Raw genomic sequence first — 26,714 nt, 5'->3', positions numbered from 1 at the left:
CAGTTTCTCCTTCTCAAACTGCAGGGTGAATTCTATCACATAATGATCATTCCCTCCAAAGGGTTCCTTTACTGTTGTGCTAGCCACTATGTTACCATGCCATACTGATCCGAAGACTCAGCAACATATTTTCTATTCTCCAAAAGGATCCAAAGTATTTATGATCAATTCTCAAGCTTCTGATGTGCTTCCAGCGCAACATTGCCAGCACGGCGGTGTGATTGAATGTGCTGGGGACACTGGGCAATGTTCCCAGTGTCACTGGTGACCTGCAGTGTAATCGGAAGCTGCGTGGGGCCGGTGCAGAGTACTGGGTGAGGGGGGCCGGTGCAGGGCACTGGGTGAGGGGGCCCGGTACAGGGCACTGGGTGAGGGGGGCCTGGTGCAGGGCACTGGGTGAGGAGGACCCGGTGCAAGGCACTGGGTGAGGGGGCCTGGTGCAGGGCACTGGGTGAGGGGGGCCCGGTGCAGGGCACTGGGTGAGGGGGACCCGGTGCAGGGCACTGGATAAGGGGGCTGGTGCACGACCGCAGTGGCAGTTTGTCGTGAGCTGGTGTGGCAGAGATCATGTGCATGAGGGTTTAGTGTAGCAGACAGAGATTGTCAGTAGACAGTTGTAACACGCCAGAGCACAGCAAAAGTGCAGTCTATCAGGGTGTGGTGGAGCTGTGAACTGGTGTCGTGTAAAGGAAGAAGATACAGAAGCCTGAAACACTCTTCCCCTCTGCCTTCCGATTTCTAAATGGGCATTGAACCCATGAACACTACCTTATTTTTTATTATTTCTGTTTTGGAACTACTATTTTTAATTTACTGTACATACACTTCCTGTTATTTATTTACTTTCTCTATTAATCATGTATTGCATTGTACTGTTAACAAACTTCACGACATATGCCGGTGGTATTAAACCTGATGCGGTGTGACGGTGATACAATATTACCCTGACACAGTGGGATAGTAGCACAGCGACGCAAGCACACAATGTCACAGTGTTACAGTGAGACTGTGATAGGTTGCGACCCTCATACAGTGTGACAGTGACGGGACAATGCACACTGACCAATTAACCTACCAACCGGTACGCCTTTGGACCGTGGGAGGAAACTGGAGTGGTCACGGGGAGAACGTACAAACTCCTTGCGGGCAGCGACGGGAATTGAACCTGGGTCGCCTGCACTATAAACCGTTGCGCTGTTAGGTTAAGATCGGTAAGCAATGATGATTTAAATATCACCAAATAAACCTTACCCCTTGGTCCTCTGTGAATTACTACACTGGAACCCTTAAACATTGCCTTTGGCAAAGTGATTGTTCCTATCCACTTAAACATTCACTCTGACTGCATTGCAGGTGAAATAAATGTAGATGCAGGGAAAGGTAAAGAATCACTTGCAGAAATGATTAATAATGTCCTAACAAAACTGACAGATTCCAGCCCAGATACTGAAGGTAAACTGATCATCCCTCTACACTTGAAGATAAGCATATACGCTGTTACATCACTGATTGGTCCCACTCATGGACCATTATGGACTTGTATACATGACATTGAAACTGCTGAACTAGAACATTGCAAAAAAAAAACCTATTTATTAATGGAGACTCTTCTCTATTGGTCAGATGTCTTATTACACTTTCCCTTTATGGCCTATAAGAAAATGCACGTAATTACGACAAAATTTTTTCTCCAACTGTGTCCACCATCCCACTGCAGGGATGTGATGATTTTCTGCATTTCTAGGTTACGTTCTAAACCAGGGGTTCCCAACCTGGGTCCACGGACCCCTTGCTTAATGGTATTGGTCGATGGTATAAAGAAAGGTTGGGAACCCCTGTTCTAAGTGGCTCAGTAAAGCCCTTGATCCATCCGTGTTGTATGGGAAGATGGATGGAAAATGCATTGAAGCAGAAGCTAAAATAGTAATGTAACTAGTAAGTCCAATAAGCATTTTTAGAAACTTTAGTCCCACAGACTATTATATCTACCCAGATTTTCTATTTGCATTTCATCAAACAGTTGTGAATACTGATCTTTTTTTCCAGTCCTGGCGAAGGGTCTCGGCCCGAAACATCGACTGTTTACTCTTTTCTATAGATGATGCCCGGCCTGCGAAGTTCCTCCAGCATTTTGTGCGTGTTGCTTGGATTTCTAGCATCGGTAGATTTTCTCCTGTCCGTGACTAGTTTGTGCTGTGGTGTGCCCAATGCCTTACAGTAAAAGTTACTTCAGAACTTTTCGTGTCCTTGAACTTTAAGTTGTGCTACAGATTTTTTTCTGCAGTTTTCCGATGGGCAGTTCCCCTAGCCATTGGAATCATTGTTGAAATAGTGCTCTATCTTGTCGTGACTAACGGATCTAATAACAAAAACCCATGGAAGGATGAGATGACAAACTTAATTTTTACTCACCTATTTGGATGTTGCATATTTACATTTTAACGTGGGTAACTTTTATATAACATGTTCCTTAAGATTTTAGATAATACACTTTCACTGCTAATGACGATACTATACTATCATAGTTACACCTTTGATTTTTATATTCAAACCATCTATCTTTCTTTAGCTTATGTGTTCTGTTACACAATGGTAAAAGACTTAGCAGGAAGAAAAAGTTATCTACCCCTGAGCAATGCTATACTGCTGATAATCTTTTCACCTATTCTGTTGTGATTTCTCCAGAAACAGCAGTGTAATCCTAAGCAACACATACCAAATGCTGGGGGAACTCAGGAGGTCAGGCAGCATCTATGGAGACGAATAAGCAGTCGACATTTCGGGCTGAGACCCTCCTTCAGGACCCTGTAATCCTGGAGTCTACAAAGCGTTCTGAAGTTACAAGACGGAACTGTTTGAATGTGTTTTACTTTCTATTTGGGTTTAGACATATGCTGCATATGTGGTACTCTTACAATGAACAGGTCAGATTACTAGGCCTACTAATCTGCTATTTTGTTATACTTAGTGCTACAAGAATAATTTTGGTAAAATCCCATGGTTTGATAGAGCAGACTGGGTACCCCTTGCTCAGTTAAAGATTTCAGGGAAAACAGAAAAGTTGGGGAGATGTGTAAATTCTTCTCAGTTTGGCCCAGTCCTTCACAAAGTAAAAAGGGGAATACCTGAACAATTATACACAGAGTCCAGAGTCACTAAAATGGGAAGAAACTTATGCAGATGGTTTAGTTGGTATCTGAATGATAAATTAGTCATAGTCATAGTCAGACTTTATTGATCCCGGGAGAAATTGGTTTTCATTACAGTTGCTCCATAAATAATAAATAGTAATAAAACCATAAATAGTTAAATAGTAATATGTAAATTATGCCTGGAAATAAGTCCAGGACCAGCCTATTGGCTCAGGGTGTCTGACCCTCCAAGGGAGGAGTTGTAAAGTTTGATGGCCACAGGCAGGAATGACTTCCTATGACGCTCTGTGTTGCATCTCGGAGGAATGAGTCTCTGGCTGAATGTACTCCTGTGCCCAACCAGTACATTATGTAGTGGGTGGGAGACATTGTCCAAGATGGCATGCAACTTGGACAGCATCCTCTTTTCAGACACCACCGTGAGAGAGTCCAGTTCCATCCCCACAACTTCACTGGCCTTACGAATGAGTTTGTTGATTCTGTTGGTGTCTGCTACCCTCAGCCTGCTGCCCCAGCACACAACAGCAAGCATGATCACACTGGCCACCACAGACTGGTAGAACATCCTCAGCATCGTCTGGCACATCAATGCCTCACACCCATGGGAGGGACCAACCAAGCCCCCATGTTTTGACATCTATTTCTGGGCGCTCAGAAATACTGTAAAGGTACAGACAGAATTTTCAGTAGGAGAACTGTACCTTTCCTTGCCTCATTATACATATAGAGGCAGGTTTCTTTTGTATATAAACGTGAAATTCTGCAGATGCGGAAAATCCAAAGCAACTCACACAAAATGCTGTAGGAACTCAGTGCGTGTAAGGAAATGAAAAGTCCTGAAGAAGGGTCCCAGCCCATAAACATCGACTATTTATTCATTTCCATGGGTGCTGCCTGAGTTCCTCCAGCACTTCATGTGTGTTCCTTCTTTTATACCGTACCTGTTTAATTTTCTATCTATATTATACTGTACAATGGTGTGCTACTCAAATAACCTCTGAACACCACAATTGGAACCAACACAGCTTCAAGGAGACTTGGTCCACAGCCGGAGATCAATTAAATACCAGAGGCAAATTTTCACCACAATACAGGATAGCATGACATGCTTGTCTTCATTGGTAGAGCCATTGAGTACAAGGGTAAGGAGGTCATGCTACAACTGTATAAAACTTTCGTTAGACTGTACTTGGAGTGTTGTGTGCAGTTCTGGTTGCCCCATTATAGGAAGGATGTGGAGGTTTTGGAGAGGCTGCAGAAGAGGTTCACCAGGATGCTGCCTGGATTAGAGAGTATGGCCGAGAAGCAGAGGTTAGACAAATCGTGTTTTCTCCAGTGTTGGAAGCTGAGGGGAGACCTGATGGAGGTTTTTAACATTATGAGTAGCATAGAAAGCATAGACAGTCAGAACAACACTCACAGCACGCTGGAGGAACTCAGCAGGTCGGGCAGCATCCGTGGAAATGAATGTTGCTTTGACCCCAGCACCAGCAGAGTATTTTGTGTAGACCGTCAGAATCTTTTCCCCAGGGTAGAAATATCTTAACCCAAAGGATATGCTTTTAAGGTTGGGGGAGGGGTTGGGGTTGCATTTAAAGGCGATCTGAGGGACAAGTATTTTTTTAAAAATATACAGTATGGTAGGTGCCATGAATGAGTTAGCAGGGGTAGAGGCGGATCAATATGGCGGAGTTTCAGAGGCTTATGGATAGTCACAGGAATGGGAGGATGTGGATGCTATACAGGAGGGCCTTTAGTATAAATTGGCATCAAGACTGGCCTGAGGTTGTGGGCTGAATGGCCTGTCCTGTGCTGTACTCTTCTATGTTCTAACATGCCGGGAAGTGTGTGTATTTATTGTCCATTCCAGCTCCTGGCCTTCACGTGTGGCTGAACTACTAAACCCAGCAGAACTGTTTCTGCTGACAGGAGAAAGGGCAAAGGCAGGTAACTGGGGCTCGTCAGAAGGGACTTGTCAGCCACGATTGGCAGCTCACCTAGGAGAAGGAACACTCTGATTTCAAACCTCCACTGCCTTGCAGCTATACCCACTCACGGAGAAAGCTTTGGGAGTAAAGTCCTAGGGAAAAATCTGGCACTTGAGTCCCTAAAGCAGTCCTACGTTGAGTTCAACGCTGACTGGCAATTCCTGTGACACTGTTGTATCAGTCTCAGCCATTCCTTGGGTTCATCAGATGCGTGGAGAGGGGGAGCTTGCTACGTGGGTAACAGCTGGCTCTCCATATTGTACTGTCCTGGCTTGTGTATCTAGATAGCTAGGACACAACATCCAGCCGTGACCAACAGAGGTCTCATCATTGTATTGTGAGCTCATACAATTGATGGACATAATTTTCTGTAGCTAAAATGTGAGATTACTAATCCTTCGGCAAAAGAAGACAGCAGTATACTATCAGCAACTAGCTTACAAGGCTCATTTTCAGGAAACCTGAGTGAAGTGGTACACCACATTGGAAGCAATGCAAACACCCCTGTGAAAGAGATGAACTACCTTCAGTTTAATGAGAGACAATACAATCTGACCTCATAAACCCTGGTGACAGAGACAGTGATTCAAAATTGTATCAAGAAAATGGCAAGAACTGTTTGTGAGGAAGAAGATTTTAAAGATGGAGCAGTATGCAATTATGTGGATGTTGATGCATTGTCTTCATGAGTTTGTATGAGTAACATTCCTTTGAGGATTGGGAAATGTGTGCAGCTGAGATTGAGGAAGTGAACACTCTGAAGGGAAATTCATACAGAAATTCCTACATTGGGAATTACCCAATGATAATGAGTTTTTGAGCATCGGATCGAAGGAGATTTTCTAGCACTGTAATGTTTGGTGGAGTGTCAATCTCCTCCCAAAAGGAGTCTTGGCCGGAGAATGATCTCGAAGCTGATACCCCTAGGAAGAAGCTGGGTTAGAAATCTTCCCTCAGCAAGAGGGCGTGTGATGGATATTTGATTCCTGGGCCGGGGGCCTCTTTTTTTTTGCCAAGCCTAGTTTCCCAAACACAGCGGCTGACGACTATTAAGATCAAACAGTTGTATGTTAAACGTCCAACTAATATCCATTTATTCTGTTCGTAAACAAGGGAAGGTCTTCACTTCTTAATGGAAAGCAGTAATCAGATAGAGGTTAAAAAAAAACACAGCTTTGCAAAAAGATGCACTGTCTATAGACAGGACAGGCAAAGATACTATACAGAACAACAGGTTAATTAATTTGACTTGTTTCGCAACAGGCAACACAGATTAAGTTGCTTAGTTCAAGGAAACTTGCAGACCAGATGGAGACAATCACATAGCACGTTTTTTGCTTGGAGCAAAAGCAAGGCATCAACACGTCCACCCTGCCTTGGAACACACCCTTAGCAGCTGCCCAAAAGCCCCGGGAGAAGGCCACTACTGCTGGAGCCAGTGACTATGGCAGAAAATATCTCAGACAAGAGAAAATCAGCAGATGCTGGAAATCCAAGCAAGGGATAGGAAACGTTGAGGGCGGGGCATTACCTGAAGTTTGAGAAATCGATGTTCATGCCATCAAGTTGGAGGCTACTCAGACAGAATATAAGGTGTTGTTCCTCCAACCTGAGTGTGGCCTCATCGCGACAGTGGACGAGGCCATGGATGGACATACCGGAATGGAAATGGGAAGTGGAGTTAAAATGGGTGGCCACTGGGAGATCCCACCTTTTCTGCCGGACGGAGCATAGGTGCTCGGCGAAACGGCCTCCCAATCTAAGACGGGTCTCACTGATATACAGGAGGCCACACCAGGAGCACCAGACAAGGTAAATGACCCCAACGACTCACAGGTGAAGTGTCAGCTCACCTGGAAGGGCTGTGTGGGGTCCTGAATGGTAGTGAGGGAGGAAGCGTAGGGGCAAGCGTAGCACATGTTTCGCTTGCAGGGATAAGTGCTAGGAGGGAGATCAGTAGGGAGGGACGAATGGACAAGGGAGTTGCGTAGGGAATGATCCTTCTGGAAAGCAGAAAGTGGGGGGGTATCATGTTGGAAATGGCAGAAGTTCAAGAGGATTATGTGCTGGATGCGGAGGCTGGTGAGGACAAGAGGAGCCCTATCCCTGGTAGGTGGCGGGAGGATGGGGTAAGAGAAAATCTCTCCTTGGCCATTAAAAAAAGCAAGCACTTCCGCCAACCCTGAAAGCTGATGGGCTTTGTTAAAGCTGGAGACTAACCACAGGCTCAAACCAGATCACCAGCAGGCTTGCTCATCACAGATTCTGACTAGTAACTGAACGTCAATCTCGACAAGCATTTGAAGTTCCCTGACTTCATCGCATCATCATCCCTGAGGCCCGACATGGTCATTCTGTCAGAAACCTCGAAGCAGGTGGTCATGGTAGAACTGAGCAGTGCCTGGGAAGACCGGATTGAGGAGGTGTTTGAGCCTATGAAGGCCAAACACCAGGAACTGGTAGAGCAAAGCCAGGGACAGCTGGAGGACAGGATGCGAGCCTACAGAGGTGGCGTGTAGAGGTTTTGCTGGCTGCCCCCCCCCCCGCTCTCTCCTTGGCATTACAGGGGCTACAAGAAGGAGAGCCATCAAGACCATCACAGAAGCTGCTGAGCGAACCTCCAGATAGCTATGGATCAAGAGGTGAGATGGACCAATGCTTCTGGGACACAAGCCAGGGCCCAGTCAACTCTAGCTGGGTCACCTGGACAAGGGCATCTGACGTTGGAAGACCTGAAGCACCGATCACCCCAGGTTATATCACTGATGAATGTATCTCAGAGTCTTGGAGGGAGAGAACGTCGACTCAGACCATCAGAGGCCTGCGTCAGGCATTTTCATGCCTTACAAGGCGCAGATTAGAAGTCTGTGTGAGGTGCCACTCCTCGCACAGACAGTAGAGAAATGTGTGGTTAAGTGCCTTGCTCAAGAACACAAACACGCTGCCACAGCTGAGGCTCGAACTAGCGACTTCCAGATCGCTAGACGAACACCTTAACCACTTGGCCACGTGCCCAACATAAATTCAGAATCTTGGTTAGGCCTTAATGTCTTTGCTTGAGTTTAGGACTTCGTGATCAGCAAACCCAAGACCATCACAGTGATACATGTGACAGTGACGCTGTGCTGGAAAAGACCACTGGTCAGTTCTACAACGTGCCTTTACCGTAATAACAAAAGTATGAAGAAAGCAATCAACACCAGCTGATTACCACCTCAGAAAATTAGAGCAGAAGTAGCTACTCAGCCCCTCAATCCTATCCCACGTTTCATTACAACTTCCCTCAATTTCATCTCCTCTCTCATAGCTGTTCCCAATCATCCTCATTTTCTGATCTCTCAAGAACTTATCTCCTTCATTGATAACCCTCTCAATGATTACCGCTCTATAACTTTCTGGGATACAGATTCCTCACCCTCTGTGCCAAGTTGCTCTTAATAACCAGCTCTACGAAGCTCCAAGGAACACAGATCTAGTTTCTTTAGCTCTGTGTGAGAGGATCCTGGAGTTAAGGCGGTAAGGAGGCCAGTTTAGGAAGGCATTTGATAAAGTTCCCCTTTGGCCAACAGGACCCGGCACAACCAGCTGCAAACAATGAACAATGGGCGGCTCAGGGCTCAGGTCCCACACAGGAAAGCAGCAGGAAGTGATAAAGCAGGCAAAGTGGGAAGTAATTCTGAATTAGAGAAGAGTTGGCAGTTTCAACACATTTGTTAAAGCACACTTATTACAATGGAATTATGCAAACTCCTCTACAAAGAGTGCTCCTGCTTGAAATAATTCCAGCTGAGATTTAGCACCTCCCAGCACTCGAAGGTATGTGGCAAACCATCCAATTGTCTTTATGATGGCACTGAGTGCAAAGCTAAGTCCTCCCAAAAAAGTCCATGGGCAGAGGATAGTGAGTCACTAGCTACCAACATTCACTCAACTCCAACTGTTTTCAGTTTCCCATCTCGTTGCCATGGCCACCCACTGTTTGATCTTCTGACAGAAATTGCAGTCATAAAAACAGAGTGCAACCACAAGGAGACGTTGAGCAAGCAAGGGCTTTTCAGCGTGGCGCGAAGCAGGATGAGAAGTGGTATGATAGTAGATGGGTAAGGTGTTAAGATTTATAGATAGAGTGGACAGGCAGAGATATTTTTCAGCTTGGGCAAGAATAGTAGCAGAGAGCAAAATTTTAAGGTGATTGGAGAAAAGTATAGGAGAGGTAGATTTTTTACACAGAGTGTGGTGGATGCATGGAACACCTGCCGGAGTAGTGGTGGAAGCAGATACATTAGGGACTTTTAGGGGATTCTTAGATAGACGCATGGATGATAGAAAAATGGAGGGCTATGTGGGAGGTAAGGGTTGAATTGATCGTATAGTAGGTTAAAAGGTCGGCACAACATTGTAGGCCGAAGGCCTGTACGGTATTTTTCTATGTTCTATGTCCTAACCGAGTGACAAGTCAACAAGTGATGTGGGGAAGGCAGTAGCCAACTGATACACAGCACAATCCCGCAGAGACGAACGTGGGAATGATTGGGTCATCGGCCTTCAGGTGTTGGCTGGTGGATAAGCACAGTGGACTCGCTGCGGTGGCCTGTTCTCCTCATTGGGAGGTCTGAGAGACCAGGATGGGGCATGATTTGGCATCTCATCAGCACTGAGACACCGGTAACAGAGGAGGACTCCAGAAGTTCCACTCTGGAGGAACAACCTACACCAGCTCCTCACCTCAGTGGTTCCCCCTCCAGTACGAGTGGTCAAACATCAGTGATTTCTGTAAATTGGTATCCGAGTCAGAGGGCATTAAATCACAGAAACTGGCTCTTTAGCCCATTCAGTTTAATCTGAACGATTATTCTGCCTAGACCCATCATCCCGCTACCCAAACGCATGTCCATGTACTTATCCAAACTTCTCATAAATGTTGCAATCAAAACCACATCCACCACTTCTTCTGGCAGCTCTTTTCAGACTCCAACCACCCTCTGAGTGAAGAAGATCCCCTTAACATTTCGCCTTTCACCCTTAACCTATGACCTCCAGTTCTAGTCTCACCCAATCACAGTGGAAGAAGTCTGCTTGCATTTACCCTATCTATACCTCTCGTAATTTTGAGTACCTCAAATCTCCCCTCATTCTCCTGCACTCTAGGGAATAAGGTGTTACTATAGTCAACCTTTCCCTCTAAATCAGGTCTGCAAATCCCAGCAGCGTCTTTGTAAATGAATTATTAATTTAAACCTATTCTAATTCGGTGAAGTTCTTTGTGTTTTCTTCATGCTCTGAGATCATGGCTTGGGCCCAGATCTCAGAGCAATCACATTCCCCCACCTGCTTCCCTGTTAGCATTTCTCTTTCAAACATCTACCATCTGACCCCTGATTCTCCCAGAGATAATTAACAGAGGCCAACTAATCCTCCAAGCTGCATGTCTTTGGGATGTGGGAGGAAACTGAAGCATTAGGAGGAACTCACATGGTCACAGGGAGAACGTGCAGACTCCACTCAGTCAGTACTGGAAGTTGGGATTAAACCAGACCTCTTGAGATGTGGCCAGTTAACCTCCCAAGCTACACACCTTTGGGATTTATGATCCTAGGAATGAAATGGTTAACGTATGAGGTCCTCTTAACAGCTCTGGGCCTGTACATGCTGGAGTTTAGAAGAATGAGGGTGGAATCTTATTGAAACCCATCAAATATTGAAAGGCCTGAATAGAGTGGATGTGGAGAGGATGTTTCCTAAAGTCAGGGAGTCTAGGGCCAGAGGACATAACCTCAAAATAGAGGGATGTCCCTTTAGAACAGAGATGAGGAGTTTCTTAAACCAGAGGGTGGTGACTCTGTGGAATTCATTGCCACAGACAGGCGTGGAGGCCAAGTCATTGGGTGTATTTAAATTGGAGGTTGATAAGTTCTTGAGTAAAGGCATCAAAAATTATGGGGAGAAGGCAGGAAAATTGGTTTGAAAAGGATAATAAATCAGCCATAATGGAATGGCAGAGCAAGGTCAATGGGTCAATACTCTACTGCCATGATGAGATCACCCTCAGGCTGGAGGAACAACATCTCATATTCTGTCTGGGTAGCCTCCAACCTGATGGCATGAACATCAATTTCTCCAACTTCCAGTAATCTTTCACTCTTTCCCCTTCTCTCCCCGCTCTGCTATCACTCCATATTCCTTTTTTCTTCACCTGCCCATCACCTCCCTCTGTTGCCCAACTTCCTTCCCTTTCTCCCATGGTCCACTCTCCTTTCTTTCTTCTTCGGCCCTTTACCTCTTCCACCTATTTCCTCCCAGCTTCTTACTACATTCTCTCTCCTCCACATACCCATCTTCGCCCTCACCTGGTCTCACCCCTCACCTGCCAGCTCCCTACCCCCCACCTTCTTATTCTGGCTTCTGCTCCCTGCCTCTCCAGTCCTGAGCAAAGGTCTCAACCCAAAACATCAACTCTTTGTTCCTCTCTATAGATGCTGCCTGACCTGCTGAGTTCCTCCAGCATTTTATGTGTGTTTCCCTGCGAATCTTTTCTTCCTGAACCAATACTATTGGATAAAGAGAAGAGGTATTGCTGCCTGTGCATTTCCTAAACTCCTGTTCGTCACACTCCGCAGTGACATCATCAACACTCAGTGGCTATTTATTAAGTACACCTGTGCACCTGCTCGTTAATGCAAATTTCTAATCTGCCAATCATGTGGCAGCAACTCAATGCCTAGAAACATGCAGACATGGTCAAGAGGTTCAGTTGTTGTTCAGACCAAACACCAGAATGGAGAAGAAATGTGATTTAAATGACTTTAACTGGGAATTATTGTTGGTGCCAGTGAAGGTGGTTTGAATATCTCGGAAACCGCTGACCTCCTGGGATTTTCATATACAACAGTCTCTGGAGTTTACAGAGAATGATGCAAAATACAAAAAAATTCCAGTGAGTGGCTGTTCTGTGGGTGAAAATGCCTTGTTAATAAGAGAGGTCAGGGGAGAATGGCCAGACTGGTTCAAACTGACAGAAGGTGGCAGTTACTCAAATAACCACACATCGCAACAGCCTCTTATGCACAACATGACAAATCTTGAAGTGGTTTGGCTACAGCAGCAGAAGATCATGAACGTACACTCAGTGGCCATTTTATTAGGTATACGAGGTACCTAACAAAATGGCTTCTGAGAGTAGCTGGGAATTCATCAGAGCAAGGCTCACCAACACAACAGTGAATGGTTATTATATAAGTGAAAACTCTCTGTGATTCTTGTTCACCCACATATCATAAGGCCATAAGACTTAGGAGCAGAATTAGGCTTTTTGGCCCATTGTGTCTGCTCCGCTATTCAATAATGGCTGATCCCTTTTACTCCTCTTCACCTCCCCTCCCCAGACCTCTCCCCGTCACCGTTGATGCCATGTCCAGTCGAGAACCTATCAATCTCGGCCTTAAATACACCCAACAACCTGGCCTCCACAGCTGCCTGTGGTAACAAATTCCACAAATTCACCACCCTCTGGCTAAATGGCTCATACCTCGCAGACTACGCCTTACCCAAACTGCACAGTGCTAAATCGGTGGAACCAACTGAAATTTAGCACTGACGCAGATAAAATACAGGAGTTTACAGACATTAGTAGGCTCATTCTAAACTGGTGGGATTAAGAGATTAAATTACTTAAATGCCTTTTATATTTAAATCTTGCCATTAAATCCTGTGTGTTAAATGCTCTAACAAAGTAACTGTTCACATGTCCTTTCAGGGAATGCATCTTATTGCTTCAATACGGGAATGGGATTTATTCAGGCCGAGGGGTTGGCAATTGGGCTGGCGAATGGGGATACTGGGGGAAACTGGTGACCCCAGGAGGGTCTATGAGGGAGGTTGGGGACCCCAGGGGAGGGTCAGTATGGGAGGTTGGACACACTAGGGGAAGGTTATCATGGGAGATTGAGATCCCAAGGGGAGGATCTATGAGGGAGGTTGGGGACCTCAGGGGAGGGTCAGTGTGGGAGGGTGGAATCCCACCCCCCCAGGAGGAGGGTCAGTGTGGGAGGTTCACGAGCCCAGAGGGAGGGTCAGTGAGGGACATTGGTGACCTCGGGGGGTGGGGGGGGGGTCTGTGTGAGTTGTTGGTGACCCTGAGAAAGGCCAGAAGAAGATGGAAAAGGGAAGAGAGGCCAGAGACCTGAGGTGCTGAGAGCACAGCCAGAGAAGGAGCGGGTTGGACAATCCAGCCCATTGACGCCAAAGGCCTGGTGACTCCAGATTCATAGAAATGGCACCAAATCTTAAAATCCCTCCGCAGGGCAATTGATGATCAGCAAACAATGGTGTGAGCCAAAAAACAAAAGAAATTCAAATTCCTTTCCAAGATCAAATGAACAAAGACTAAACATGAAGAGAGTCCTAGCATGTGAAGGGCAGTGTCTACCGGTACACTATACCTTACTCAGGGCTTGACAAAGAGGTAGGACCATTGAGACTTAATAAGAAAGGCCACTTGGCCCATCATATTCATGCTGGGCTTTTGAAGTAGCAGTCATGATTTGAACCCACACCCTGTTCTTTAACCTGTGATCTTACCTGATATTTAAAGTTGTTGTTGAACAGGTCTTTTGACACACCTTTAACTCTGGGACCTCAACTCTTTGTTTTAGGAGGAAAGAACCCAACCCTGTCCAAAACAAAAACTCTCCAAAACATTCAACCTCAAGCACCAGGAAGGTGATCCTGAGGGAGATTTTCAGGGTGAGGACCCGTCTCTCAGGGTGGAGGATCTGGAATTGGGAGTCACCATCCCAGGATAAGTAGCTGACTGCTTAGAACAGGGATGAGAAGACACATCCTTGTGGAGAATTGTGAATCTTTGGAATTCGCCTCTTTAGATGCTGAGGTGCTCTGTTGAGTATGTTCAAGGCTGGAATCAATAGATGTGGGGACAGGATTGGAAGCTAGCAAGGTACTAGGCCCTGTGGTAAAACAGTCCCGGCCATCTCCATACATAGAACATAGAATAGTACAGCACAGTACAGGCCCTTAGGCCCACAATGTTGTGCCGACCCTCAAACCCTGCCTCCTATATAAGCCCCCACCTTAGATTCCTCCATATACCTGTCTAGTAGTCTCTTAAACTTCACTAGTGTATCTGCCTCCACCACTGACTCAGGCAGTGCATTCCACGCACCAACCACTCTCTGAGTAAAAAACTCTCCTCTAATATCCCCCTTGAACTTCCCACCCCTTACCTTAAAGCCATGTCCTCTTGTATTGAGCAGTAGTGCCCTGGGGAAGAGGCGCTTGCTATCCACTCTATCTATTCCTGTTATTATCTTGTACACCTCTATCATGTCTCCTCTCATCCTCCTTCTCTCCAAAGAGTAAAGCCCTAGCTCCCTTAATCTCTGATCATAATCCATACTCTCTAAACCAGGCAGCATCCTGGTAAATCTCCTCTGTACCCTTTCCAATGCTTCCACATCCTTCCTATAGTGAGGTGACCAGAACTGGACACAATACTCCAAGTGTAGCCTAACCAGAGTTTTATAGAGCTGCATCATTACATCGCCACTCTTAAACTCTATCCCTCGACTTATGAAAGCTAACACCCCATAAGCTTTCTTAACTACTCTATCCACCTGTGAGGCAACTTTCAGGGATCTGTGGACATGTACCCCGAGATCCCTCTGCTCCTCCACACTACCAAGTATCCTGCCATTTACTTTGTACTCTGCCTTGGAGTTTGTCCTTCCAAAGTGTACCACTTCACACTTCTCCGGGTTGAACTCCATCTGCCACTTCTCAGCCCACTTCTGCATCCTATCAATGTCTCTCTGCAATCTTTGACAATCCTCTACACTATCTACAACACCACCAACCTTTGTGTCGTCTGCAAACTTGCCAACCCACCCTTCTACCCCCACATCCAGGTCGTTAATAAAAATCATGAAAAGTAGAGGTCCCAGAACAGATCCTTGTGGGACACCACTAGTCACAATCCTCCAATCTGAATGTACTTCCTCCACCACCACCCTCTGCCTTCTGCAGTCAAGCCAATTCTGAATCCATATGGCCAAACTTCCCTGGATCCCATGCCTTCTAACTTTCTGAATAAGCCTACCATGTGGAACCTTGTCAAATGCCTTACTAAAATCCATATAGATCACATCCGCTACACTACCCTCATCTATATGCCTGGTCACCTCCTCAAAGAACTTTATCAGGCTTGTTAGACACGATCTGCCCTTCACAAAGCCATGCTGACTGTCCCTGATCAGACCATGATTCTCTAAATGCCTATAGATCCTATCTCTAAGAATCTTTTCCAACAGCTTTCCCACCACAGACATAAGGCTCACTGGTCTATAATTCCCATCCTGTATCACTGGGATATGTTCCAGTGTGGTGTATAGGAAACCCTGTCACTTCACCATCCTAACTGAGATGTATATCACTGGTCTTTCATCGTCACTGGGTTTAAATCCTGGAACTCCCTCCCCAACAGCACCACAAAATACTGCATCGATTCCTCCACTGTCAGCCAGCATGGGAAAGAAACCGGGCAACTCATAACCTCAGAAGTCGATGTGTCGGGAGTCATATTTCCACCAGATTGGCCAAGGACAAAGGCCGTGCCTTTTCCTCTCTGGAGAATCTAATAAGCTTTTACCACAATGGTACTGAGACAAACCCTATTCAAATCCCAGATTTGTTTCATCACTTTAATTTCTATTCACATGGTGAGATTTTAACTCCTGTCACTGGTCCAAAACTCTGATTGGAAAGACAACCACAACATTACACTTGGAAAAGGGGGACATGCAGAGCAGGTTAATTCATCCACATCCCCGAAGGCATCATTTGCATCAGTTATTAACCAATTTGCAAATTTTAAAACTGGTCTGCTCTTTCATTTGCTCCACAGATCCAGCGATGAACTGTAGCCTGACTCATGGAGAGAGTGTGCACCCTCAGAACCATCATTTTCATGAAATTGACATAAAAAAAAGACCCTGGTTCTGTTCCATGTTAGAGAAATAACTTATTAGTAGGACCCCTGACTGGAAGTTCAACACCAAACACATTGCACTTGACAGCAGCGGGAAGTTACTTAAAGCAAAGTGAAACTCACGGAGTAATTGTCCGAATCCCCAGTCAGCTCAGTAAAACATGCAAGCAGAAACAAATGATCCCGGGGCCTTCACTGATAGCTTTCCTCTGTCCTCCTCAGCATGCTGTGTGCCCACTCACATTTCTCTTCACTCAGTTAAAGCTGCGTGGGGAGGGTGTGGACGTAAAACACAGCTCATGACTCAAGACAATAAGGTGAAACTGAATGTCAGGGCCCCGCCCCAGCTGGCTCATTGTTCTTGTCTTTACACTCTCCTTCAGATCTAACACGGCCACATTCCAGTGCCGACGTTTCCTACCTGCTTATCCCCTGGGTTCTGGTATAAATTGTAAAGCCACACAGGCTTAACTGCAGGTTTATTATTAACCAACAGTCTATAAGTGCTTGCTAAGGACATCTTGGTCATCAGCCATGGGTTTGAAACTTCTCTTGGAACAAACTTCAGCCATGGCTCACAAAAGTCTTATGACGCACCTTTGTTTACATACACAGCTTTACCTTGCTGGCATGTATTTATGCCTGTTTTTTTTAGCAGCACTGGAGGGTAATATTTGCTGATCCATCATACCCTAGCTCGCGAGTTCCCCATTATGGTTTACAAACTCAAAGGACTGGGAAGTGTTCCCTCAACTCTAATGCAACCTGTTGGTTAGGATATCCCAGTGGATACCCCTTATTTCATTTTGTTCAGTGATGGGATGATGTTATTACCAATACTTCACGATAAACTTTGCAGTTTCAAATTATAACACAGTTATTGTTCTCCTTAATGTGCTCAAACCCCTGTGGCACCCGCTTTCCTGGAAATTTCGCATTGCACCCACGTGTCACTTCCCCCGGGGAAACACGGACACAGGTGTGGATCCAAAAGAGGGGCCGGCAGTTGGCTTGTGCACAGCCCCTCGAAGTGGCTTCTTATTGGTGAGTTGTAAAATTAGTTGGCTCCATCATGAGCCTCCGTAGTGTCCAAGACATCTTCATGGAGCAGTGCCTCAGGAAGGCAGCGCCCATCATTAAGGACCCCACCACACAGGACCTGCCCTCTTCTCATTGTTACCATCAGCAAGGAGACATCCGTTAGTCTTGCGAGACCATGGATCTGCGCCTGGAAAGTCTTCACTCTCCAGGGCCCAGGCCTGGGCAAGGTTGTATGGAAGACAAGCAGTTCATGCAGTCTCCCCTCTCCACGACACCAATGTTGTCCAAGGGAAGGGCATTAGGACCCATACAGCTTGGCACCGGTGTCATGTGTGATTAAGTGCCTTGCGCAAGGACATAACACACGTTGCCTCGGCCGGGGCTTGAACTCATGACCTTCAGGTCGCTAGTCCAATGCCTTAACCACTTGGCCACGTGCGAGGAGGAACTGAAGCCTAAAGGCACAGACTCAACAATTCAGGAACAGCTACTTCCCCTCTGCCACCTGATCTCACTGAACCCATGAACAAACACTACCTCACTACTTTTTATTTCTGTTTTTGCTTATCAAGGAATGTGCACTTGAGAGTCATGTGCCATGAAGGAGGCAGGTCAAGGGTTCTGTCCAAGTCGTTTGCCTGCCCCTCTTCCCGGATAGGCAATTACTTATTTAATATACATATATTTAAAGTTAAAGTTGAAGTCCGTCCCGAGCCTTGTGGCCCATCAGACCGGTGCTTATGCCGGTTTCTGTGGCATGAAGCGACTGAGAGTATGAGACTCACCACCCACCCCCCCCCCCCAGGATAGGATGCCAGTCTATCGCGAGGTTAACCCCCATCATTTTGCCGGTACCCATTTTCAGCTGGGTGGACTGGAGCAGCATGTGGTTAAGTGCCTTGCTCAAAGACACAACACGCTGCCTTGGCCGAGACTTGAACCCACAACCTTCAGATAGTGACGCGCATATACTTAGTGAAATTCAGTTTTTTTTCTTTATTTATCATGTATTGCATTGCACCGCTGCAGCAAAGTTAACAAATTTCACAATACATGCCGGTGATGCTAAACCTGATTCTGATTCTGTTATTTTTTCCTTTCCAGAGGTGTCTCATTCAGCGAATACAACATCAGAGAAATACAGTGTTACTGTACTTCATGATACGCACCATTCTCAGTTTCCAATTCTAACAGAGTCGTCGTTATCCAGAGCACGCTCGATTCCCTGTGGAACCTACTTTACTGGAAATCTCCCATTGTACCCATGGACACCGCACGCACCATCTCTGGGAAGCCGCGGACACAGATGTAACCCGGGAAGAGGGGCAGACAAACGGATTGGACAAAACCCTTGAGCTGCCCTCTTTGTGACACCTGAATCTCACGTGCACATTCCCCGACCACCAGCTTCTGGGGGCTCTCCAGATGAATGAGGCAGCTAGAAGGGTGGGTCACAGGCTGGTACTCTGCACTTGGTGATGCATCAAATTCTCTTCTTGCTGCTGCCACCAGGAAGAAGGTGCAGGAGCCTCAGGACTCGTACTACCAGGTTCAGGAAAAATTATTAGTCTTCAACCATCAGGCTCTTGAACCAGTGGGGATAACTTCATACAACTTCACTTGCCCCATCTTTGAAAACTTCCCACAATCTACGGACTCACTCGCAAAGACTCTTCATCTCATGTTCTTTATATTTATTGCTAATTAATTATTATTCTTATCATCTTTTGTATTTGCACATTTTATTGTCTTTTGCACTTTGTTGGTTTGTTTGCTCTGCCATGTGCGGTCTTTCATTGATTCTATTATGGTTCATGGACTTACTGAGTATGCCCACAAGAAAGTGAATCTCAGGGTTGTATATGATGACATATATGTACTTGGATAATAAATTTACTTTGAACTTAGAAATTTGAAGTCTTTCCATCTTCTACAAGCCACAGGTCAGGAATGTCATAGAATATTCCCCATTTGTCCAGATGAGCATAGCCCCAACAATTATGTTGGAAAATTTAACCTCCTCCAAGATCAATCTAACCCTTCCCTCCTTCATATCCCTCCCATTTTTCTTTCATCCATGAGCCTATCTAGGAGTCTCTTACCTGTCCCTAGTGTATCTGCCTCTACCACCACCCCTGGCTGTGTATTCCAGGCATCCACGACTCTCTGTGTGAAAAAAAACCTACCTCTGATATCTCCCCTATATTTTCCTCCAATGCCTCCTCGTATTAGCTGTTTCCATCCTGGCTGTCCACTCAATCGGTGCCTTTAATCATCTTGTACACTTCTATCAAGTCAACTCTCATTCTCTTTCGCTCCGAAGGGAAAAACCCTAGCTAGCTCACTCAGACTACCCTAAGACATGCTCTCTAATCCAGGCAGCATCCTGGTAAATCTCCACTGCACTCTCTCTAAAGATTTCACATCTTCCCTATAATGAGGTGTTGAATTCAAGTGCAAAATTGTTGTTTTCAGCATTTTTATTGTAGTTTAACTTTCCTATGCTTCCTTATTTTTTTTTGTATAATCACCTATATACATGTGACATTTCTGGTACTTATAGTGTAGCTGTATTTGTATTTTCTAGAAGTTTCTCAGGTTTGCCAGTTGAATCTGGTTAATTGCAATCACTGGAATGCTTTTATCTCTTGTCTGAGTATGAGATGACCACGAGTTATTTTTCTTTGTCTTCTGTTCTTTGTTCATTCTTTGTTCTTGTAACAATGAACAGAACAGCCATAACCAGCAGATTTTATACCGAAGGACCTTTGGATCAGTATCACCAGAGGTGACCAGAACTGAATGCAATACACCAAGAAGCTCAACTCCTTCCAGCCCTCCGAAGGTACAAAGGTGGAAGGAATTCTTTCCCTTCCCTCAGAATCTTGCACCACCGTTACTAAAATAGATTTGCAGATTAGTAGCACATTTCTGTTTACACAGCTTTCTGTACACAATTTAACTGCCCATGTTATTACATCTACAAAATCCTTCGCAAGCTCAAGAAGTCATAGAGCCATACAACACAGACAGAATCCTCGACCCACGGAGTCCGTGCCAACTGGCAACAACACTTCTATACTCATCCTACGTCAGTCCCACCTCATCATCCCCCCCACATACTCATCAACTGCCCCCTCCAATTCGACGCACACACCAGGAACATTTGGCTGCGGTCAGATAACGCACCAATCCGCACGTCTTTGGGGAGTGATTCCGGAGCGGCTAGGGGGCGGTGGGGGGGAACACGCACACGGTCACAGGGAGAATGTGAAAACTGCATCACTGTGTCACTTTGGGAGGGGAATAAATGGTTGATGTTTCGAAATCTGGTAAGACACTGGGCCTCGCGATACACACACGCCGCCATCTCTCAAACTAATCTAATCTAATCCAAATGTTTCAGGCCAACTCCTTATCAGATCCCATCATGGATCCCGATGAAGGATCTCAGCCCGAAGTGTGGACTGTTTATTCCCGTCTGTTGATGCTACCTGGCCAGCTGAGTTCCTCCGGCTTTGTATGTGTTAACATAGAACATCGCACAGCCCCCGTGTGTGTTGCTCTGGTTTTCCAGCATCTGCAGAATCTAAAAACGCAAACACGAGGAAATCTGCAGGTGCTGGAATTTCAAGCAACACACATAAAAGTTGCTGGTGGAACGCAGCAGGCCAGGCAGCATCTCTAAGAAGAGGTACAGTCCACGTTTCGGGCCGAGACCCTTCGTCAGGACTAACTGAAAGAACAGCTAGTAAGAGATTTGAAAGTGGGAGGGGGAGGGGGAGATCTGAAATGATAGGAGAAGACAGGAGGGGGAAGGATGGAGCCAAGAGCTGGACAGTTGATTGGCAGAATCTCTGGTGTTTGTAACTGGCTGACTTATCCCTGGGTGTTCCTGATTCCTCTTGGCTCAGTATCCCATCTGGGGACACCTTGGCTGCTGCGTGTAGTTTGACTTCTGATCCAGCCCAGCACCAGAGGGGTTAAGAGCTGCATGAAAACAGAACCCTTCACTTGTATGGCTGGTGTTGACAGTAAACAGGATCGCTGGATAAGTGTGGGTGTGCCCTGCATCTGCATTGTACACCTGCAGAATGGGGTGTTTAAGCACAACTAAAGGCAGGCGGGAGCGCTGTGCCAAGGCAGCTCAGTGGCACGGTGGATAGAGCTCCAGAAACATGGGTTCAATCCCAAGCACGGGCGTTGTCTGTGTGGACTTTGCACACTTTCCCTGTGGCTGTATCAGTTTTCCCCGGGTGCCTTGGTTTCCTCCCAAACCCGGGAGGAGAAGATGGCGACGCGACGCAGCGCGTGCAGCCTCTCCAGTGAAATGATATCGTATTTGTTAAATAGGGTACCGTGCACAATTCTGATTTGATGGAGACAGCCGTGAGAAGCATGAAGAAACTTCTGAAATGCCTGGTTCGCTGCCGCTGCCACTGTGCGATCGAGAATCTCCGGAGGGAAGGCCCCAAAGTCCCCGGCTTTGCCTGCTGCTTGGCGGCCGGGACTGAGGTCGAAGCACTTGGCAGAGATGGTGCTCGGTGCTCAGTGTCGGAGGGCTGGTCAGAGGCTCGAAGTTTTCGGACAACTCAGAGTCGGACTGTGGTTGGGCATGGCAGGGAGAGTTTTCTTCCTTCTCCCATCTGCGTGAGATGTGGGACTTTTGAGAGACTTTGAACTTTTTTACCGTGCCCATGGCCCGTTCTTCATCAAGTTACGGTATTGCTTGCACTGTTGTAACTATATGTTATAATTATGTGGTTTTTGTCAGTTTTTCAGTCTTGGTCTGTCCTGTGTTTCTGTGATATCACATCAGAGGAATATTGTATCATTTCTTAATGCATGCATTACTAAATGACAATAAATGAGGACTGTGTGTCCTCATAATCTAATCTAAATTGGTAAGGCCATAAGACTAGGAGCAGAATTAGATTATTCAACCCACTGAGTCTGCTCTAACATTCAATTATGGCTGATTTATTTTCCCTCTCAACCCCATTCCCCTGCCTTCTCCCTGTAACCTCTAACCCATGGTGGAATGACTTAATTCTGCTCCTATGCCTTACGGCCCTTACTAATCAAGAACCTATCGATCTCTGCTTTAAATATACCCAACAACTTGGCTTCCACAGCTTCAGAACAGAGATGAGGAGGAAGTTCTTTAGCCAGAGGATGCTGAATCTGCAATGAATTCCACAGACTCACCATCTTCTGGCTAAATAAATTCTACCTCATCTCTGTTCTAAAGGTACGTCCTATTCTGAGGCTGTGCCCTTTTGATCTGGACTCTCCCACTGATGGAAACGTCACCTCCACGCCCATTCTATCCAGGACTTTCTATGTTTGTTAGGTTTCATGCATGGGCCATAAAGACTCCTTTAAATATAGACTTAATCCATAAAATACAATTTGTGTCATTCTCATCCCCATTCACCCTTACACTGTTTACATAATGTTAACACTGCATTAACTTTTCATTCCAAAACGTTCTGTCAGTAGTACATTTGAGATGTTGGTACTCAGTCCTTCAGTGCCCAGTCACTATCCTGTGGTCCTTCTCCACTGAGCCCTCTCTGTGGCAGCACTCAGCACGTTCTCCCTCAGTTGGTAGCATTCCCTCATAGACATCTCCTCGCGCTGGAAGACTAACAACTTTCAGCCAGACCAGGGTGTAACACCCACCGAGCTGAACATCCTCTAGCAGAGCTTGACGCCTGTCTCAGAATGTGTCCATTGGGACAACCGATAGATCAGGGAGTCCTGTCTGGGGGTAGCCTCAACCAAGAACCCTCCAGAGTAACACACACAAAGCGTTGGAGGCACTCAGCAGGTCAGGCTACGTTAATGGAGAGGAGTTAATGGCTGATGTTAAATTCTCCATCCTTCCATCCTTTCCTGGGCCTTCTGGAAAACCATACATTCCACAAGGCCAGTGGCATCGGTCAGAGGTGGGACTGGGACACTACCATACACAAAGGATCTGCCAGGGAATATCTTGGTGCTTGTTTGGGCGTTCTGGTGATGACGTGTTCTGCCTAATGACTTTGGCAATCTATGAGAGGAACAGTCCAAAGGATCCATCAGGAGTTTCTACCCCTGGTCCTTTGCCTGGTCACCGGAATTCTGTTGGTCTGGCATCATGAACAAGCTCATGTGAAGATGGTAGATTGAACCATCTTTACATTAATTTCCTCTGGGTCCTCCAATTTTCCCCAAGGTTTATACACATTCCCTTACATTTCAAGCCACTGCTAATAAAATTAATAATAGTAAGTACTTCATTTGATCCTGAGTAGGAAGTTATTCCATTACAGCAGCAACATTTAAAAACACACAGCAATAATAATAATAAATATAATAACTAATAATAAAGTACAGAATAATATACACAATAATAATTTAGCAATGTTGCAATAATAATCTACAAAATAACAGAGACTATTGGACTATGATGTGTGTTCTCCTGTTGCACAGAGATGAACTGTTGTATATGCTTATTGTATTTAGTAGGAAAGATTTTCTGTAATGATCCTTGTGACGGCAGAGCTGAATGAGTCTGTTTGAAAGGGTGCTCCGCTGATTATTCAGTAGGTCATGGAGAGATGTGCCAGATTGTCCATAATGGATAACAGCTTGTTTTGTGACCTCCTCTCCACCACTAACTCAAAAGAGTCCGGGTTGTAGCCAAGGACGGATCCAGCCTTTTTGATGAGCTTATTTCGCGTTTTTGCATCACCAGCACCAAAGCCGCAAAGAAGACTGTACTCGTTACAACAGACTGGTAAAAGGTCTCCAACATCCTGCTGCACACATTGAAGGATCTCAGCTTCCCTAAAAGTACATAGAGTCTGCTCATCCCCTTCCTGTAAACAGCCTTGGTGTTGGTTTTCCAGTTATGTTTGCGGTCAAGCTGAACATCCAAATGGCTCCACCTATCTCAATTCTCATCCCTCCACAAGGCATACTTGCCATTCTGCCCAACCAATCTATGCCAACCAAGACACTAATCTAATCTAGTCCCATTTGCCCTCATTTGGCCCACGTACCTGTAAAACTTTCCTATCCAGGTACCTGTCCAAGGTATGTGCCTCTTCCTTGAAGCCGTCAGCTTTGTTGGTGGTTAAGGCTTCCGTTAGTCACAAGCAGAACATGGAGGAATGGAATATGGTTTCACGATCATCCTCCTTGCTCCTTCCACCCTCCTCCCCATCTCTTTCCTCACCCTCCTGGGCACCTCTGGCCCTCTATTAACCCCTGGCACCGCCCTGGTAACCAGCTTCCACGTTACAATTGGCCTCAGCACCACGGGGCACTGGGTCAGGGTTCCTGCTCCTGGAAGGACAGTAGAGCAGGCAGTGCCGCTACCTCACAGCTCCGGTGACTTCGGGTTTGATCTCAGTCTCGGGGGCTGCTGGCGTGGAGTTTGCACGCTCTCCCTGTGACCGAGTGGACTTCCTCCGGGAGCTCTGGTTTCCTCCCAAAGGTGAGCTGGTGGGTTAATTGCCAACTACAAACCCTTTGTTTAGCTTAACGATAGAAAGAATGAATGGGCATTGGTGAAAGGAAATAAAGAGAGAGGTGGAATAGGACCGAAGGGATTGCATTGACCTGATGGGCTGAATAGTCCCCTGGGTGTGTAAGAAACTTTGGTGGGTGCTGCAGGTGCACATCAAATGGTTTGGCCAGAGAGGCAGGACCAGGTCAGTCAACATGATTCCTTCCGTGGTTGAATAGTTCTTGTACGTTAACAATCAAATATCAGCTGTGGGATGTATGTAGTTATGAGGGGTGTAGATGGGGTAGAATGCAAGAAGACCTCCTGCATTTCAGAGGCCATAAACCCTAGAGGAAAAGGACTTAGTGTGTGCGGGGAGAGATTTAGAAGGGGTTTGAGGAGGACCTTCACACAAAGAGTGCTGAGTATCTGCAACACACTGCCAGAGATCACGGTGGAGGCAGGGCCACTGGGTCATAGAGCAACACAGCAAATAAACCGGCCCTTCAGCCCATCTAGTCCATGCTGAGCTGTGACTCTGCCGACTCTGTTACCCACACCTGGACCATAGCCCTCTTGCCCATGTATCCATTCAAACTTCTCTTAAATGTTGCAATCGAACCCACATCAAACACTTCCTCTGACAGCTCATTTCAAACCCCCCAAACGAAGGCGTTCTCCTCAAACGGTTCACCTTTCAACCTTAACCTATGACCCCTAGTTCTTGTCTCACCCAAAGACCAGTCACGGACAGGGTTGAAGGAGAGTCTGGATGAGCACTTGAGTCACTGGGACTCAGCAAGAGTTGGAAGATGGGTGTAATTGAGACTGGATAGCATGGACAAGATGGGCATGTTACAATTCGGGAAATGGTAACAGTCAGGAAGCTCACCAATGCCTATACCTTCTCAGGAGGCTGTCGAGAGCAGCTCTATGCCTACCAGCAGTCACATCCTGCTACAGATGTGCAACAGGGAGTATCCTACTATCTATCTATAGATAGACATACTTTATTGATCCTGAGGGAAATTGCGTAATGTACTACATCACTGTGTGGCATAGAAACTGCACTGTGGAGGACAGGAGGCCTCTACAATGGTAGGCAAAACTGACCAGTGCATCACCAGCACCAGACTACCCATTGGAGAGGCCTCCAAATAGTCATAGTCGTAGTCATACTCTATTGATCCCGGGGGAAATTGGTTTTCGTTACAGTTGCACCATAAATAATAAATAGTAATAGAACCATAAACAGTTAAATAGTAATAAGTAAATTATGCCAGGAAATTATGAAATAAGTCCAGGACCAGCCTGTTGGCTCAGGGTGTCTGACCCTCCAAGGGAGGAGTTGTAAAGTTTGATGGCCACAGGCAGGAATGACTTCCTATGACGCTCAGTGTTGCATCTTGGTGGAATGAGTCTCTGGCTGAATGTACTCCTGTGCCCAACCAGTCCATTATGTAGTGGATGGGAGACATTGTCCAAGATGGCATGCAACTTGGACAGCATCCTCTTTTCAGACACCACTGTCAGAGAGTCCAGTTCCATCCCCACAACATTACTGGCCTTACGAATGAGTTTGTTGATTCTGTTGGTGTCTGCTACCCTCAGCCTGCTGCCCCAGCACACAACAGCAAACATGATAGCACTGGCCACCACAGATAGTAGTCAAGATGTGGGGTTGAGACTGCAGAGGGAGCTGGAAAGGGCATGAAATAAGGGCAATGATACAATTGTAATGGGGGACTTCAATATGCAAGGAGATTGAGGAATCAGATTGGTGTCAGATTGCAAAAGAGGGAATTTGTTGAATGCCTATGAGATGGCTTTTTAGAGCAGCTTGTGCTCGAGCCTACCAGGAGAAAGGTTATCTTAGATTGGGTGTTGTGTAATAACCCAGATTTTATTAGTCAGCTTAATGTAAAGGAACCCTTAGAAGGCAGTGATCATAATATAATTGAATTCCTACTGCAATTTGAAAGGGAGAAGCATAACTCACAAGTATCAGTATCACAATGGAATAAAGGGAAGTACAG

The 26,714-nt window shown here is 46.0% G+C and overlaps 1 protein-coding gene across 3 annotated transcripts in view; it reads right to left on the bottom strand.

The window, feature by feature from the left end:
• Window positions 1-26,714, bottom strand: part of LOC140204938 (epidermal growth factor receptor kinase substrate 8-like protein 1) — a 117,043-nt gene that overhangs the window by 78,791 nt on the left and 11,538 nt on the right. For 2 of the 3 annotated variants that reach the window (XM_072271920.1, XM_072271922.1), the window contains exon 1: window positions 16,263-16,502. The exons of the other annotated variant lie outside the window; for it this stretch is intronic. The gene's annotated coding sequence lies outside the window, so the exon portion shown is untranslated. Of the gene's footprint in view, window positions 1-16,262; window positions 16,503-26,714 lie in introns of those variants that run through there. 3 annotated transcript variants of the gene reach the window in all.

This window comes from Mobula birostris, chromosome 11 (genome assembly GCF_030028105.1).
Source record: "Mobula birostris isolate sMobBir1 chromosome 11, sMobBir1.hap1, whole genome shotgun sequence".
Classification (NCBI taxonomy): domain Eukaryota; kingdom Metazoa; phylum Chordata; class Chondrichthyes; order Myliobatiformes; family Myliobatidae; genus Mobula; species Mobula birostris.
Note: the sequence above shows the minus strand (reverse complement) of the source record. Positions and strands in the feature narration are given on the sequence as shown.